The following is a 16124-nucleotide window of genomic DNA, read 5'->3' as shown; positions in this document are numbered from 1 at the left end:
AACGTTGCCTAAATTCTGACACTTTGCAATTACGTAGATTATGTACAGTCGATAGAAGAAATGTGGTAAGGTCGAAATTGCATATCCCGAATCTTAGGAAATCTCCCTGAAGCTCAGTTATATGTTTCAGCTTTCATTCAGTATCAATGGAGAAACGTAAAATGCCGCATGTAAATACAGGCTGTCACTGTATCAATTAACGATGTCGCTACTTCGCTATATTTCTTCCATCGACTATACATTATCTACAATCCAGTGTTTAGACTCATCAGGAATATGACTACCGCGCCTGCAAATGGGTCAAGTGGTAAATGCAGAATGATAGGTGGTGGAAGTAGTGTAATTACCCACAACGACTACCTTCTACACGCCGAACGCGGAAATACAATTCGAAAAAACTACTACTTTAGAATGTCTATTTCATTTATCGACTTGAATTTACCTCTCGATTGCAATTATCCACCTGAACGAATCCTCTCGTAAGTTCACTCTTCGAAAACTATCTCTCAATGTGCAAAACACAACTATATACATTTAAACTACAGAATCGAATCTATTTTGCACTACTTCCTACAGTTTCTTAATAATAAACACTGCTCTATTATCGACAAGTGCTGATCTCTCTTCAAACCCTCTCCAAAAAGAAAAAAATATAGAAAAAAAATCCACCTCGTACAAATTCAATCTCGCGAAGCGTAAAAAGAGAATCCCCCACACGTAACACACTTCACAAATTTCCACGCGAGTACACGCTCTCTCTGGCCTGCCCGTTCAGGATAATAACTATAATAAAACAAACGGTAAATCGGTGCAGAAGTCGCGGAGGGTCGATGCGGTGCAAACGCGGTCGATATCGCACGCAATCAGGCCGGACGTGATGAAACGATTCCCGACGCGACACACACACACACGTATATATAGAGAGAGAAGAGTCGCCATTAAAATGTACGCCGATTGGCATTCTAGAGCTGCAAAAACGACGGTTACATAAAAATATCACAGACACGGCGTGTATCGTGACGCGAGGTTCGCCACGTGTGAAACGCCGCGCCGAAGCGTCGCGACGCACCGCGAATACATATGTTGAAAAAAAAAAAAAAAATTGTGTTCAAACCGGTGCTCGAAGTGAGTCTTCTTCCGGTCGCGAATTTTTGCTCTGCTTTTTTTTTGGGAAAATTCCAACGCGAAATAGCACGTCCGAGAGAATATACCCACGGTAAACGATACACCCACAGTGTACAATATGATACAGCTAGTATGCACTCTCTGCGAATGGAGCAAGACGATTTTTAATATACTCTCGAACACGGTGTCGACAGAAAAATTCAATTAAACAATTCTGTCTCATGGTTTAAAATGCTCGTTTTTATTACACATTTCTCTGAAGTGATCATGCATACGATCGGTACCATCGAGTTTTTGCCGAGTTCCATCTTCCAAGAAAGCAATATCCTTAATTGTATTTACTACCTAACTTCATTTTTTATTCACAAGTGTGACGAACGCAAATTACACTCGACACTGCGACATTTCTCCTCCAATTTTCAGACTACCCTGTGTGTTATCGAAAAAAAGATGCTCAACTTCCGAGAAGTCGCAAGGACCAAAAAAATCCTGTGAAATGTAAAGATTTCCTCGATGGAAAAACAGCCGACCGATCGTCGAAGATCAACGCGTAAACGTAACACAGAGAACGCGTCGTCGTTCTCTCTTCCTCGTTGCAGAGCAACGGATGCAATTATCCGCTGTATCACGCGACCGTCTTGCCAAGCAAAAAATGCCAAACTGTCACAGCAGACTGCACCAGTTTACGGCTGAAATTGGCGCGTGACGAGCCACCAATTATTCCCTCCCGTAGAGGTTCTCGTCGTATCGAACAACCGTGCACCGTCGTCGTTCCAACTTGAATTTCGCGCTCGGTGCGTCGAAGAAGGTTCGAGCAGTCGTTGGACGAGAATCATCGTTGCTTCCCCGACGAGTAAAAAAGATTCTCCTCTCTCGGCTCCGCCACGCTTGGCTATAGCCAACCCAGCCAGTCACGATAATCGTCTCGATGCATTATCAGCCACGTTCTGTCCAGATGCAACTCGAGGTCAAAGACCCGGAGAGAGGACGACGCTTACGGGTCCAGTGACGTGCAAGTTCCAGGTGCACAGAGAGAGAAGGAGAGACTAGGACGAGTAGTATAATAAGAGCGAGATGAGAGAGTATATTAGAGAACGTCGTCGTGAATATTCGCATCGCGAGAGATATCAACGACGCGCGCTCTGTCAAACTGCCACTCGCGTCCGGACGAGGAAAAACTATTTTCACCCTGTCTCTTCCCCGGAGGATCGATACGCGCCTCCTTTCGCTCCACTCGACCCGCTCTCTCTCTGTCTCTCTCTCTCTCTGCCGCTGTATTTTTAATTCGTTCCACTAATTCGTACGGAGCCACGTTCGAACGAGCAAGAAGCATAGGAATATCGGTTACGCCGGAGATAGTGGATGCACGTGTATGTAGAGCTGCTGTTGAAAATATTCGGCCACTGATAAAAGCAGGATTAAACGCCGCAGTGTGGTAATAGAAATATATGAATAAATATATAAACCGAAATATAGAAGAAAGGAGGATCTTGAAAGTATAGTAGTCCCAAAAATCTAGTCTGAGTCTAATAATTAAGATTTTATTTTTTGACGAATTTTAGGTTAGCGAAATCTCGCTCGAACGAGTGAATTCTTGCAGATGTATAGTCGGAGGAAGAAATATAGCGGCCTCTTAAATTAAAGCATTAATTAGTGGCAGTGGGTTGACGCAGTGATGTCTAGGGTCAGCATTTTCTCGATCGAGTTTCAAGCCCTTATTTTCTCAAGCTTCCCTCTATCCTTTATCGATATCCCCACATTTATTCCACCGACTATACACTCTCCAACCCAGCTATAAGACACATATCCATTTAAGAGTGAAACTATCGCGAGTCGCTCTCGATTAGTCAAATTCATCAGCTACCACTCTACTGAGAGTGCAATCAGAGAGCAGAATACCCGATCGAAATCACTCTCAAGATCAACCATCGTACAACACGTATCCATAAATTCCAACACAAACCCCCTTCTCAAAAACAATTACACATCCGCCTCCGATTTGCATACGACGACGTCACAGATGTACACTCGCAAGCGACGCTGAAAAAACATGGCTGACAGGCCGACTAGAAGAAGAAGCAACGAAGAAAGGTTGATCGGGAGCAGGTGAAATACGAAAGTTCAACTACCTATCATTCGATACCTCTTCAACGTGAGCCCACATGCGGTATCCACTAGGGCTGGAAGGTTCAACGAGAGCGGGATCGGTGGAGAGAGAGAGAGAGAAAAAGAAGAGGCACAGCGTGTATCGTAAAACGAGCGTGGCTCGTGGAACGAGTGCATTCCCCTTGGAAATCGCGAGGCTGGTGGTACTAAAGGTGCTTAAGCACGGCCCTGTCCCTCGTCTCCGTCCGTTTCCTTCTCCGTCTCTTTCGCGCGGCGGCGGCCGTTCCTCGGCCGGCAGTTAGCTAGCGTAGCCGGTTGCCAGTTAGCGGAGCGGCGTGCTCGTATAAAGAGTCTCCGGCAGAAAACGAACCGCCGCGCCGGTTAATCGTGCGCTCGCCAGTCTGCACACACGCAAACGCATACACGGTGAGAAAGAGCGAGAGAGAGAGAGATACGCAAGTGAAGAGAGAACGTGCAGCGCACTCGCGTGTCCGTTTGTACGCGTCGTGCGTATCCGCCTTGACTTCTCTCTACCCTAAGCGCGGCGCGTTCTGCCCTTTACTCCGTCCTTCTTCCTCTTTCTCTCTTTTCTGCCTCTCTATCGCTCCACCGCTTGTATCTGTTTCCCTGCGTTTCACGGATGGTTTACCGTGGAATGGCAGAGAGACCAAGAGACGTTGCTGCTTTGTGAAAAAGATCGGGTTCGAGAGGTTCGAAACATCGACTTTCTCATTTTCACGAACACCGGGGTGGTTTTGGTTACGGTGAACGAACGGAGGAATTATTCCGATCGATGCTTCGTGAAATTAACCCTTTCGTGGTGGATTTTTTATTATTCATCTATATTTATTAGAGTACTAAAGGGTTGAGAAAAACCAGACGACAGATTTCCTTCAAATTTGGACAGGATATTCTCGAAACTGTCGTCTGCCCTTTGGCTATCTCAGTTTTTCAAAACTTTTAAACTGTAACTTTTTTAGCGTCCGATGGTAATCGAGAACGAGAACTAGCGCACTAGAGAACGCGTTAAATAGTGTTATTCAGAAGCGAGGCACAGCTTTATTACGCGGCGCGTTTCACCGTCCGCGAGATATAGCTGATTCGATGCCGATCGACGTTAACGGCGCCTAGCAGTCGCATCTAATATGGACGGGCGTCGTTTAGGCCCCCGATACGCGAGTCCAGCACAGAGAGACACAACGTACAGCGAATAAAATTAAACTGCTTACTCAGCGCGCCCTCGTGACGCCGGAATCGCGCTCGTTTTCTACATTGACACTTATTAGCCATGCCGAGCGTTATCGCGTGAAGGGGACGAGATTGCACCAAGATAGATACCATTTTCTCGCCGATAAACTAATCGAAAATTTTCATACTCCTTATACGTAATTTCTCCTCGTTGCTTGATGTGACGGAAAATCGTATCGATAATGGATCTGACGAACTACGGGAACGAGACCTTCGTTTATTATCCCCGGTATCGTACGAATCGAAAACAAGACATTCCAGGAATATTGTTATTATTGTATAAATAAACGAGAAAGAAAACGATAAAGAAGTCAACATTCTCCTAATACGTGTCGTGGAGGATAAGTAAAATCAAATATAAAACACGAGAGTGTCTCGGTCACGAGTCAGACCTGGATATCGAATAAAGAAGAGTTATCAGAAAGTTAACACCCTCCTAACAACTGTCGATCGTCCCATAAATCTGAAAAGAAGGATAAATAAAATCCAACGCAAATCGCGAAAATGTCTACATCAAGCAAGAATGTTCGAATCACAATCCTAACACACCGATCCAGAACTAATCACTCGAGCCACTAACTCGAAACGTTATCAAGCGGTACGCTCTCGACTTAAACGACCCAATTCCTCGACCAGAGACCACTTCTTCAGTCCCCGAGACATTTTCGAAGCGAACCGGATGAACCAGATATTCTCGCGGGGACTCTCTCGGGCAAAACCAGATTGCAACACTGTGAACGCGGCTTTATTCGCGCGTCTGCACGCGCGTGCACAAAGCAGCCCGATATCTCTCGGCCGGTGAGCCAAGCCCAGCGTCCAAAGGTGCGTCACGCTCGAAAATATGCGTGCCTTCCGCCTCACCCTTCGCGGCTGCAGTTGCACTGCAGCCAATTCGAACCACACACACACTCACTCACACACGCCACAGAGAGAGAGAGAGAGAGAGAGAAATGTTCGATCGTTGGGCCATTCGAATCAGCATAATACCAAGAACAAACGGAACGAGCCTCGTCATCGAGGAATAACGAACACGGATAATGACGAGACATAGTGTCTGGGGCAACTGAAGTGCTTATCAACTCTCGATTCTGATATAAATTCCTATCTCTCGCTGTATCTGCCTCTTATCGTTGTTTCGTTCCATACGCGTTTAAGTAGTCCGATAGAACGGAGTTCTGTTGTATCGAATATAAGTAGCAAAGAGGGGAAAAACACGCGTCACACGAAATAGGATAGTACATTACGCGGCCCCGCGTGTCTATATCCAGTCTCTTTGATAACACGATCGATCGTACGCTAACGTCTATCGTTGGAGTATTATATTATGTTGATTTCGGAGAGATAGCCGAGAGATTGTATTATACGTACATACGTGTGCGAATACGAGAACAGTTTCAACATCGATTTCGCAATGTTCCCTAATTCCGACGTCCCACTGGCTCTACCCTCGTCACCCAACTCCAACATCTTCTTGGAACACGATTTCACATTGGATCGCTGTTTTAATCGATCCTAACCTGGACCCACACTCCTTTCGCGATACACTCCTCCTTCTTGCACAACCTTCACCAAATTCCACTAAATTACCATCCTCGAAAAAACCAATAACACACACACACACTCGTTAAAAAGACCGCACTAAAACATCTCGAACTCCAATCTTGCACTCGAAAGAAACACACGTCTCACGATATATCAGTGATCAAACCCAACTATCTCGAAGATCGCACTGAAAAAAAATCGCGTAGATCCTCGATATCACTTCACATTCGACAGAACGTCTGTCGTTCTCCGCGTCGCTGTTTCACCGGATTCCTTGGAAATTTGCAAAGTCTGCCGTCTCCACGGGCCGCGACACCACGTTGCTGCCAGTTCTCTCCCTCCGAAATCTCTATAATCCGTCGCGGTGGTGCACGAGGAGGTGGAGGAGCAGGAGGGATGCGGAGTGTCGTGAAAACCCGTCTGGCGAACGCGGTTGAAACAAAGCCTGTTTCCCCATCTCTCGTGCCTCCTCCGCGTAGTGTCTCATCGGCGGCGCATCTCGTCGATCTCGATACACGAGGACGAAGAAGAAGAGGTACGCGGAGATACACGATGGCAGCCAACGTACATCCACGTACGTGCATGTATACACGCAAACGCGCGAGGACGCTTCTAAAATTGCAAGAAGGGTGGGAAACACGTGGAAACCGGGCTGGAGGAGGAGGTGGAGAGAACCTCGAGAACACGTCGATACTCTTCCTCTGGCGCATTAGTCGTCCGACATCATCGACTAACTATCCCGACGTGCCGGCGCGAGAAGCGGCAGAGAGACACGCGGCGGTGCGAGAGCTCGAGCTGCAGGCGATCCGGGATACAACTGCCGTGGAATACGAATTACACAGGGAACAGGGCCGTGGAACAGAGAGAACGGCCAGGGTTGACGGGGGGAGCGGAACCGGTAGAAGAAAAGATCGATCTGCCTCCATTGGGTAACGTTTAGTCGGCTTGTGCTCGTCACTTTTGGTCCCTCTTGTGCGTACTCGTTTCCAATCTGTGTGTGTGTGTGTGTCGACGTGGATCAGGGGAGGGGTATATCTGACGAGGTTCGCGGACAATTTTGCATCGTAATTTCAGGGTGGTTGCTTGACACATTGCCGAACGTCTCGTTTCCAATCTGTGTGTGTGTGTGTGTCGACGTGGATCAGGGGAGGGGTATATCTGACGAGTTCGCGGACAATTTTGCATCGTAATTTCAGGGTGGTTGCTTGACACATTGCCGAACGCTCGCGATGCGATTAGATACTGCACACTTTTTGCGGGAGTGACGTGACCTAGTGATGGGTCATTCTGGTGGGAATGATCGTAGCAGTATTTTGTAAGATTCCGTGGAATGATTGGAAACTGAGAAATTAAGAGTTAACGATGATAAGAAGGATTTGAGTGAAAAGCCACCTGATCATTCGTGAAACGTGTTAAGCACGTATAAAGTGTGTAAGTAGCTTCGAATAATAAAATAACGATTATCTTGGATTTTATGTAATTTACACAACTGAGAGTAAAGCGTAGTAAAATGTGAAATTAAAAAAAAATGTGATGTAATTGAGTATTTAAATGCGACTTATATTTTTCCTATGCTACGGAACGTGTTAAAAAGCTGACGATTCTGCGGCTAGTGGTGCACAGAAGATGACGGTAGATTCTCTTTCGTAATCTGAGAGTGTACACTGAAAATTGATTTTGCTTTCGAAGGTACAGATAGCTAAGGGTTGATTCTTATCAATTATTCAGCATCGATCAATCGCAATGGACAACTTCCGGACAGCTTTCTACGAATGTCGCAGCAGCTACTCGATTTATAACGATAATTATTAAAATGCAAGAACGACTCTCTCCGAAACAGAAAGATTATATCGAACGATTCATTTTTTCTCTATTTCACCTTTGGTCCCGTTCGTCCCGTGCTCCGTAACGTTAAAGAGTTGAGCTGAACTCACCCTTGAAATTGTAATAAACGAGCTCTATTTCCCTTTCCCTTTGAGCCATTCAACTTCCAACAGCTTTTAACTCGATTAAACCGCTTGTTTTTTATAACCGGCAGCTTGCAACAACCGGATTACACGAAACTGAAAGAGCGGTGGCTATTATACATCGACGGTTACGTCGAAACGCGAAACGCGCTGGAAAACCTCATCCTAGTCACCTACTTCGCGACAACTATGTCCATCTTCCATAATCAGGTCGATACGAAACGTTGCCAAAGCAAAAACTCAGCCAACTACTCGTTCACATTCCGTCGTGGACTTTCTCAGATCGTTGTCACCTGCTGTGAAATCGATTCTGCAGGTCTCGATCGAATTACTCGCGGGAGGAAGGATCGACGATAGGAAGTTCTCGATTTTCGGCCAGGTATTCCGGGACAGGTGCGAAACCGACGAATTAATTAACGGTTCGGGTGACCGTAATTAAGCTTAATTAGCCGGAGCTAGCTGTATGTAACGACGAAAGTATCGTTAAACCGTCTGGCCGAAAGATACCATTATCGTTCGTCACATCGATAAATCTTCGACAATTTTTCAACAATTTGACCACCGTATACACGTCGGTTAATCAATGAAAGTATGTAATTGAATTCTGGATAAGATTGACAGTCACGAAACGTACCTTGAAATGGTAAAAATGGTAGAAATGTAGGAAGAAGATAGTTGATCTCGTTCCGCGTGTCGGGAGAGTGAAATTATGCAAACGAAGCTCTAAAGCATATCTTTCATTTTCCTATATCCCTCGCCACTTTTCCTAATGCCTCCGTCTAATATTCCTTTTAATTACCCCTCTAAGCGTGCACCGTTGAGATTAGATTTATGGCACAATAATAGCGATGGTTACACAGCCCCTTCGCGTACTCCGATCTCATCGTTTAAACTATGTATCTCAGCCAGCGTATCTTGCGTAATAAAGACGTTACCATACCATTACAGCGTTACACTCCGATATATTAAATCACAAGAAGCTTCGCACTCTTCTATTTAACCCTCCTTTTCTTCCCCCCGACGCAACGAATTCATCATCGTCTCGCGTGGAATTTTACACGTCCGTCAGAAACCTGTAACAACGCCGTTCCCCGGTAACTTTAACCTGTTTTAAAAATTCATCGACTGCCACACGCGTTGCTCGTTAAAATCTACCGCAGCGAAAGGGTTAACCGTGTGTATTCTCGGCGATCCTGTAACAACAAACGACAGGATATACACGTGGATCGCGGTGGGAACGGGTAAGAGAGACGAGTCTCTTCGAGGGATTCGGTCGAGATAAACCGCGTCGCAGATCCCAAAATAATTTGCACCAGTCTACGCAAACGAAAACGCTTCTGTTTCCACTCTTACGTAACGGATCTTGCATCTGAAACAATCGATCAGCAGCCTGCCTCGTTCTCCCCCTTTTCTGGCCAGTCCTTTCGACGCAATTCCTCTAGTTGCCACTCGTCACACGTGCTCTATATATGACGCGTGCGTGTATATGCACATTTGATCTGTCCAAAGAGCCATTGGAATGGGGAAAAAAAGGGAGAGAGAGAGAGATATGATAGAGATAGGAATATACGCGAACGATTCACCGATTGGACGTCGTAAATCCGGATCGAGCTGAAATCGAGCAGAAGACGGGCCGTTTTCGATTCGTTAATCACTCAAAACGCGTTTGGTCGGGGCTTCGCTAACGAGAGGCGGTCGAATAAAAGCTCAGCTAATGGGCAACACAGCACAGAGGGGCAACAGAACTCCTCCTCTCCACCTCCGATCCCTCCCTGTTCGTCGATCCAACGTTCTAATTCGGAATTTCCACTCGATTAGAGGACCGTCAAATGCCATTCAACCGGCATTCTATTTCTATTGCGGCCGGACAGATAGTATTCGCGGCTCGGAGCCGCGAATAGAATAGACAACATCGATGGGGAATCGAGATACCTTAAATAAGTTAGAAGGGCTCGTTCGCCACGATCGATACAGCCCTGGGATTGAAACTGGATGTGTGTGTGTGTGTGTGTTTGTGTTTGTGTGTGCGCACGGTGTGAAGAATGGTTCGACATTAAATCGAACCGTTTTTCGGCTGAAAATTATCTCTCGGTGTTATTTTGCGGTGAATATTCAGATTTAAGGTTCGTTTGTTCTATATTTCCACGTATTATTATATTCGTTTCGATACTTTTTCTTTTTTTTTAGAGGGAGATTAATCGCTTTGATTTATTGATCCTGCGATTTTTCACTTGATTTCGCGTTTGTTTCGTTGCGACTGCGATAGAAATTTCGGAAAGAAAAATTTACAAGATTCGAAAGTGTAAAGATGTGAATATTTTTTATTTTGTAGCGTAGAGCACTTTAGGTTCCTTCGGAACCACTGCAGATATCGATTCGAACTTTCTTCACGTTAAAGTAGACAAAATCATTTAGGGTGCAAATTTTTTTTAGGACTGAAGGCAAAAGTGTCATTTTTTATCAATGAAATGGCCTAATCGGTTTTTGTCATTCCAGTGCCAGTTATCAAATTTAATAAAATTTACTTAAAACACTTTCTCGCATTCTTCGCAGTTAAAGAATTACGGCTGAAAATAAATTTCCTAAGAATCCCAAACAGACACACAATCGATATCACCCAAAAAATTTTTCCCGAGAAAAAGAGGTTAATTAAGAGAATCGCGATTAAGCATTGTCCGCGGTAATCGAAGAATCGAAGTTAGCACATGTATGTACTACGTGCAAAGGTGAAATGATTTCTGGAGAAAGGGTTCGACTTCCGATTGAGTAAAGAGCGGCGATGGCACGGCGGCGTTTACCCGGAAATTTACCGACGAGCGTAGGAGAAAAAATTTGGCAGCAACCGGTCAGCCTCGTCCCAAATATCGAACGGCGCGCGGGTCGATAGCGAGACGCTTTTTCGTTGCCAAAAGTGCTGGCGTGCGCGCACCGCGACACGCGAGAAAGCCTTTTTCCCCCCTCGTAGCCAAGATTTTGCGGACGTTTCCTCCTCGTGTGTTCGCCTTCCTATCTCTGCATACCTCGACCTTTCTCTCCATGCATACTCAGATATGTACATAGAAATCACGATTTATCTTCCTATATTTTAATTTCAAAGGAAAATCACTTCTACTACCTCAAAAAAAAAAAAAAAAAAAAAAAAAAGAAGAAAATTGCAAATGCGTAAAGACGAGTTAAACGACGCAAACCTCGAGTAACAAATTCTCGCAAGATACTGTGTGAAAGTAACATCGCACAACTTTACCAGATATCATAAACGTTCCATCAAATCGGAAAATTAACGACTATACGCGATCTCTTCCTAGAAAAACTTGACTCACCGAAGGTACAGAGACACCCATCAATCCTACGAAAGCGCATCAATGTTACTCACCGAACAACTCTCGATAAAAACGAGAAAAAAAAATAATTCCAGCGATGTAATCACCAAGAGAGAGATGAGAGGAGTTGGTGATTTGATCGGTGGCGAAAATTCACGAGGATAATTGATACCGTCCAGCGATATGATTACGCGTGTGTACGCTCTTCTCCTCCAGGAAGAAACGAGTTACACGAGGGCAGCATTTATATCCGTGGCACACGAATCGTGTAGACCACGACCAAGCGTTTCGTATAATTGCAGTTGGCGAGATACAGACGAGTAACGAAACTGAAGGAAGTCCAAGATAACCTAACCGTGATATCCTCTCCTCTCTCTCGTCATGGTATACAATAGCCATGGAAGAGCCATGAGCGTTCACGCGCCAGCCAGAGAGCCGCTGGTAATTACAAAGTGGGCCGCTCCGTATCATTAAGAGCGTAAATCTGCCGGCGACCCTAATAAATTCGACGATATTGCAACAAAGTAACAACGCGTTCTGTGAACGATCAAGCAATGAGTTGTACCACAGCCAACAGCACACCAGAGAACAGAACCACCGCTATCGAGCTTCCTCTTCTTCTTCTCTCTTGGTGTATCGAAGCCTGGTCGAGAAGCGGTCCTATCGATCTTATCGAGGCCTCGTTCGAAGCCAGGCCTTCTCTCTTGCTACCGCTACCACCGCGATTATCGATCTTAAGGGGCAATTTGCATGCTCGACACGGCGTGCGTGCATCATCGAATCCTCATCAAGCAGCAAGGGGGCATACGTCGGCTGGTGATCGCGAACGGCGACCAGTTTTTGTACCGAGGGAACGACGGTGGCACGGTTTCATTACACGCGCCAGCATCTTCTTCTTCGTCGTCCTTCTTCTTCCTCCCTTCGAGCTTTTTCTTCGTCTCTTGGCGTCGTCGTTGATGCTTCGAACGCGGAAGTGCGAGTTCTCTTTGATTCGATAGACGCTGTTTGCTACGGCGAACACAGAGGTTCGCAATAAGAATATCCGAACCTGTCTCTCGTCGATCGATAATCATCGTTGCAAGGCTATTCTTGCGATACGTGTACAGGTAACTCGAGTGTAGAGGTTTCTCTTGGTGTCTTTAGGCGTGCATTGTGAACCTGACCATTCATTTACGCTCCAATTGTGAGGACATGGTGGTTGTTCCGGGAATGATTTTAGGTGGTTAGAAAGACGTTCCTGAAGAAACTTCAGGGATATGGGTGAATGATTAACCTCTTCGTGAACATATTTTTAACCCTAGAGCAGTCTTTGTTTTCACTGTACACTTAAGACTTTTGGGTCAAAAAGGACCCAAGACCTTACATGAAACAATTTTTGTTTCCAACCTAAACGATAAACGTTTAAAATAATGTCAAGGATCGTAAACTTGATAACAGCAACAGTTACTAAAAATATGAAAAGGCGGTGGGTCAAAAAAGACCCGAAGACCGCTCTACGGTTAAAACTAACAAAATATGATCTAATCTTCTATATTTCATTCATTTTAAATCGATTAAAATTAAATTGTTTTTTCTTATTACAAGTCGTTCACTGTATATTAATACTGTAACTTAAAAAAAAGGAAATTAACGCGACATATGTGTCAAAGTTCTTTCAGAAGCTAGCAAAGCTCGCAGAGGGTAGGAAAAAAGTTCAACGAAGTACGTATCCGTTACAATCTACACTACGTGCTTTGATCGAAAAATCGATTATTCTTCTCCCCGTTCTTCATAATGAAACTTCGCGAGACTCGTGTCTCCCCCTCGAACCATACCAGTTTACTGTATTCAAAATAAAAGGACGAACCCAACGTTAAAAAAAAAAAGAAAAATACAAAATTGACGGTGAAAGGTTTCCACCGGCGAGTTTTCTTCAACGACCGAAGAGAAAGATTCTTTTCAGCGACACGTTCGCGCGAAAATATACGAATTCCTGTATACGCGGAGAGTTGGCGGACGCCAGAAGGATCGCGACAACCTCTTTCATGTTGCTTTTCCGCCAAGCAAACCTGCATCCATCCGACGCACGATCAGATTTCAGAGCGCAACTCTCCGTGGGAACGTGGATGCGCGTCGATTTCATGTGCATGCCGCCGCAAGGCGTACCAACCGGTCGCAGCGGCTAACGTTACGCGTGGAAACCACGCTTTTCCGCCGTTCAACGTCGACCAAATTGATAATTAACTCGAACCAGACGTGATCGCTACTTGTCCTTGGTGAGAAACTCCTTTGGGACAGTTTCGGAATCGTTGATGATAATTAGCAGGGAAATTAACCCTTTGGACTCCTCCGAGTGTGACTCACGTCGGTTCTATTCACAGTTATAAATGAGTAATTTTTAAATTGCCGGTTTAAATGTGTACTGTTTTGCGATGCTTTTTTTTACCTGGATGAGCGATAGGTACATGTACACTACCGGCCAAAACTTTGGAATCACCTCCCACTTTTCATCAATATTAAACCTGCTGCTAATTTTTTATAGATTTGATGTTTATCTCAATTCTACATTTATCAATTTATCTCGTATCAATTGATTCGAACGATAAAAAATTCTCAAAGTCGCTGACTCTTTTCTGGAAATTTCTGTGGAAATTGCAATGCTCGATGATTCGAAACTTTTGGCCTAACCCTTGATGCTATTTTCCTATCGACCAGATGTCTTTTGAAGTGCACTTCAAATCAAATTCTCGAAATAATAGGGAATTATTGAGAAGAAAATTGAAAAGAAATTTGCAGTTCAAAGGGTTAAGCATGCTAAGATGGCCGACTTGGAACTGTAACGAATTTTATTCTTTTCAAGTTATTACCTGTCTTTTGTTTTTTCTCTTGCAACGTGAGTGATAAAAGTGGATCGATATTTATCGTTTGAATGGCAAATTTATTTTAATTTTCCTGACTTGTAGCCCTAGCTGAACGAACGCAGCTTTGTTAATCAATATCGATAGGACTTTGGATATTTCGTGATAAGTATGTTTTACGAGTATTCGATGTAATTCTAACGCACAGAATTATCAAGTGTTACCTTCATTTTCACACAGAATTTTTCATCTGAATGAAAAGATACTGCGCAAAATTGCACATTGCAAAAAAAAAAAAGAAGACGAATCTGTTCTACTCGAAACAACGCAAGAACCCATTGCAAACCCAAGAAAAACCTCTCCTCCGAAAGCTCCCCCGGCGATTTCATACGAAATCCTCGTCCCTCCTTTTCCCAACCCAAACCACGTTCGCAAGAGAGATGCGCCGGACTAAAATTCGTTACGCCACGGCGCGGTGCGGCTCAGCGGCGTGTCGTTCCTCTCTCTTTCTCCGGCGAACGGCTTCCAGTTGGTAGAAAGTCGACAGGGTCTATATGAAAAATGTCGAGACCGGAGGAAAGATCGTTATATGGAAAGGATCGCAAGGCGACAGCTGCCCGCAGGCTTTGCCAGGCCAGTCCTCGTTCCACGATCGAACACGAGTCGCGGAAACCTACCAACACGCTCACACACACACGAGAGTAAGAGAGAGAGAGAGAGAGAGAGAGAGAGGTCGACCCACGCTGGATCACTGACGTCATGCCCCTTTAAAATCCAGACCAGGATGATTCTCTTCGTTCGTTTCATACTACGACACAAAGCACCAGAGAGTTCCACACACTGTTGAAGAATCACACGCTTGCATCGAGAGAGAGATGGTTGTGTTGGCTCGCGTAATTGCGTAGCGAACGAGGCGACGTCGAAATCGGGAACGCGCGTCGATCGCGCGCGATGCCTTTGAATAATTACACACGGTTGCACAATACCCTGGAAATATGTATTGTACAACATGAGCGTATTCACAGAGAGATCCGCTGGTAAGTGTATGTACACGTGTGTAAGGTATAGAGAGGAAGAACGTTGGATCATGGTATAGCTGTGGCATACGATGGAACACAACCGAGTCCGAGTCGCCCACGTAGTCGAGGGGAATCGATAAGTTCCTGAACTTCCAGGAACGAGTCATCCGTGTCTAGTGGACGATTCAAAGCTGGAGGAACAGGGAAAAGTACTCGGTGAATGGAGCTGGGGGACTTTGGGCTATTGGATGGGAGTTTAGAGCTTACGTCTTTTAGACGCTGAATTTTCTTCCTTCTGTGTTTCCCTTTTTCTTTTTTTAACGTACCATTTTCTTTCACTTTTTTCCCTCTTTCTACCTTTGCAATCTACTTAGGCCCCGCTACTATCGCGTTCCGAGCATGCAACCCTGAGTTTATTCGAGATTTATTTGTGTTTAATTAAAGGAAACTGATCAAATAAATATTGGTAAATATTTATAGTTTATTTCTTTTCAAAAGTTTGCTTGCGACGATAATCGTATAGAAACACACTCGGCGTGCGAAAAGTTAAGTAACTCGCGAACACAGGTCACTGGACGTTTAATTTATTTAAATGCGAGAATAAATTTGGATTAATATTTTCGAGAACGGATCAAGTGAAAATTGAATTTATCGGTGGTTTTCTGTCACACCGACCCACGTTGTAAGAACGCAGAAACGTGTTAAAAGATAGTTAAAAAAAAAACGGTAATTAAGTTGCAAATCCAGCTGGACATAAACTCTAGGAAAGATTAGAAAGATTAAGAAAAATAGAAAAAATTAAGAGCTGTAGCATGGAAAATGTATTGGATGACGCGTGCAGTGGTTTCGGTTATGCGATCCGTCATAAACTACAAGCGATGGGAATACCATATGTTATCGAGTGTCACTTTATGACGGTTAAAAGATCGTGTTTTTACTTCGTTTAAAATATTCCTTCGT

This window comes from Habropoda laboriosa, unplaced genomic scaffold, assembly GCF_001263275.1.
Source record: "Habropoda laboriosa isolate 0110345459 unplaced genomic scaffold, ASM126327v1 scaffold2, whole genome shotgun sequence".
NCBI lineage: Eukaryota > Metazoa > Arthropoda > Insecta > Hymenoptera > Apidae > Habropoda > Habropoda laboriosa.
The sequence above is the reverse complement of the archived record's forward strand: the minus strand, read 5'-3'. Positions refer to the sequence as shown.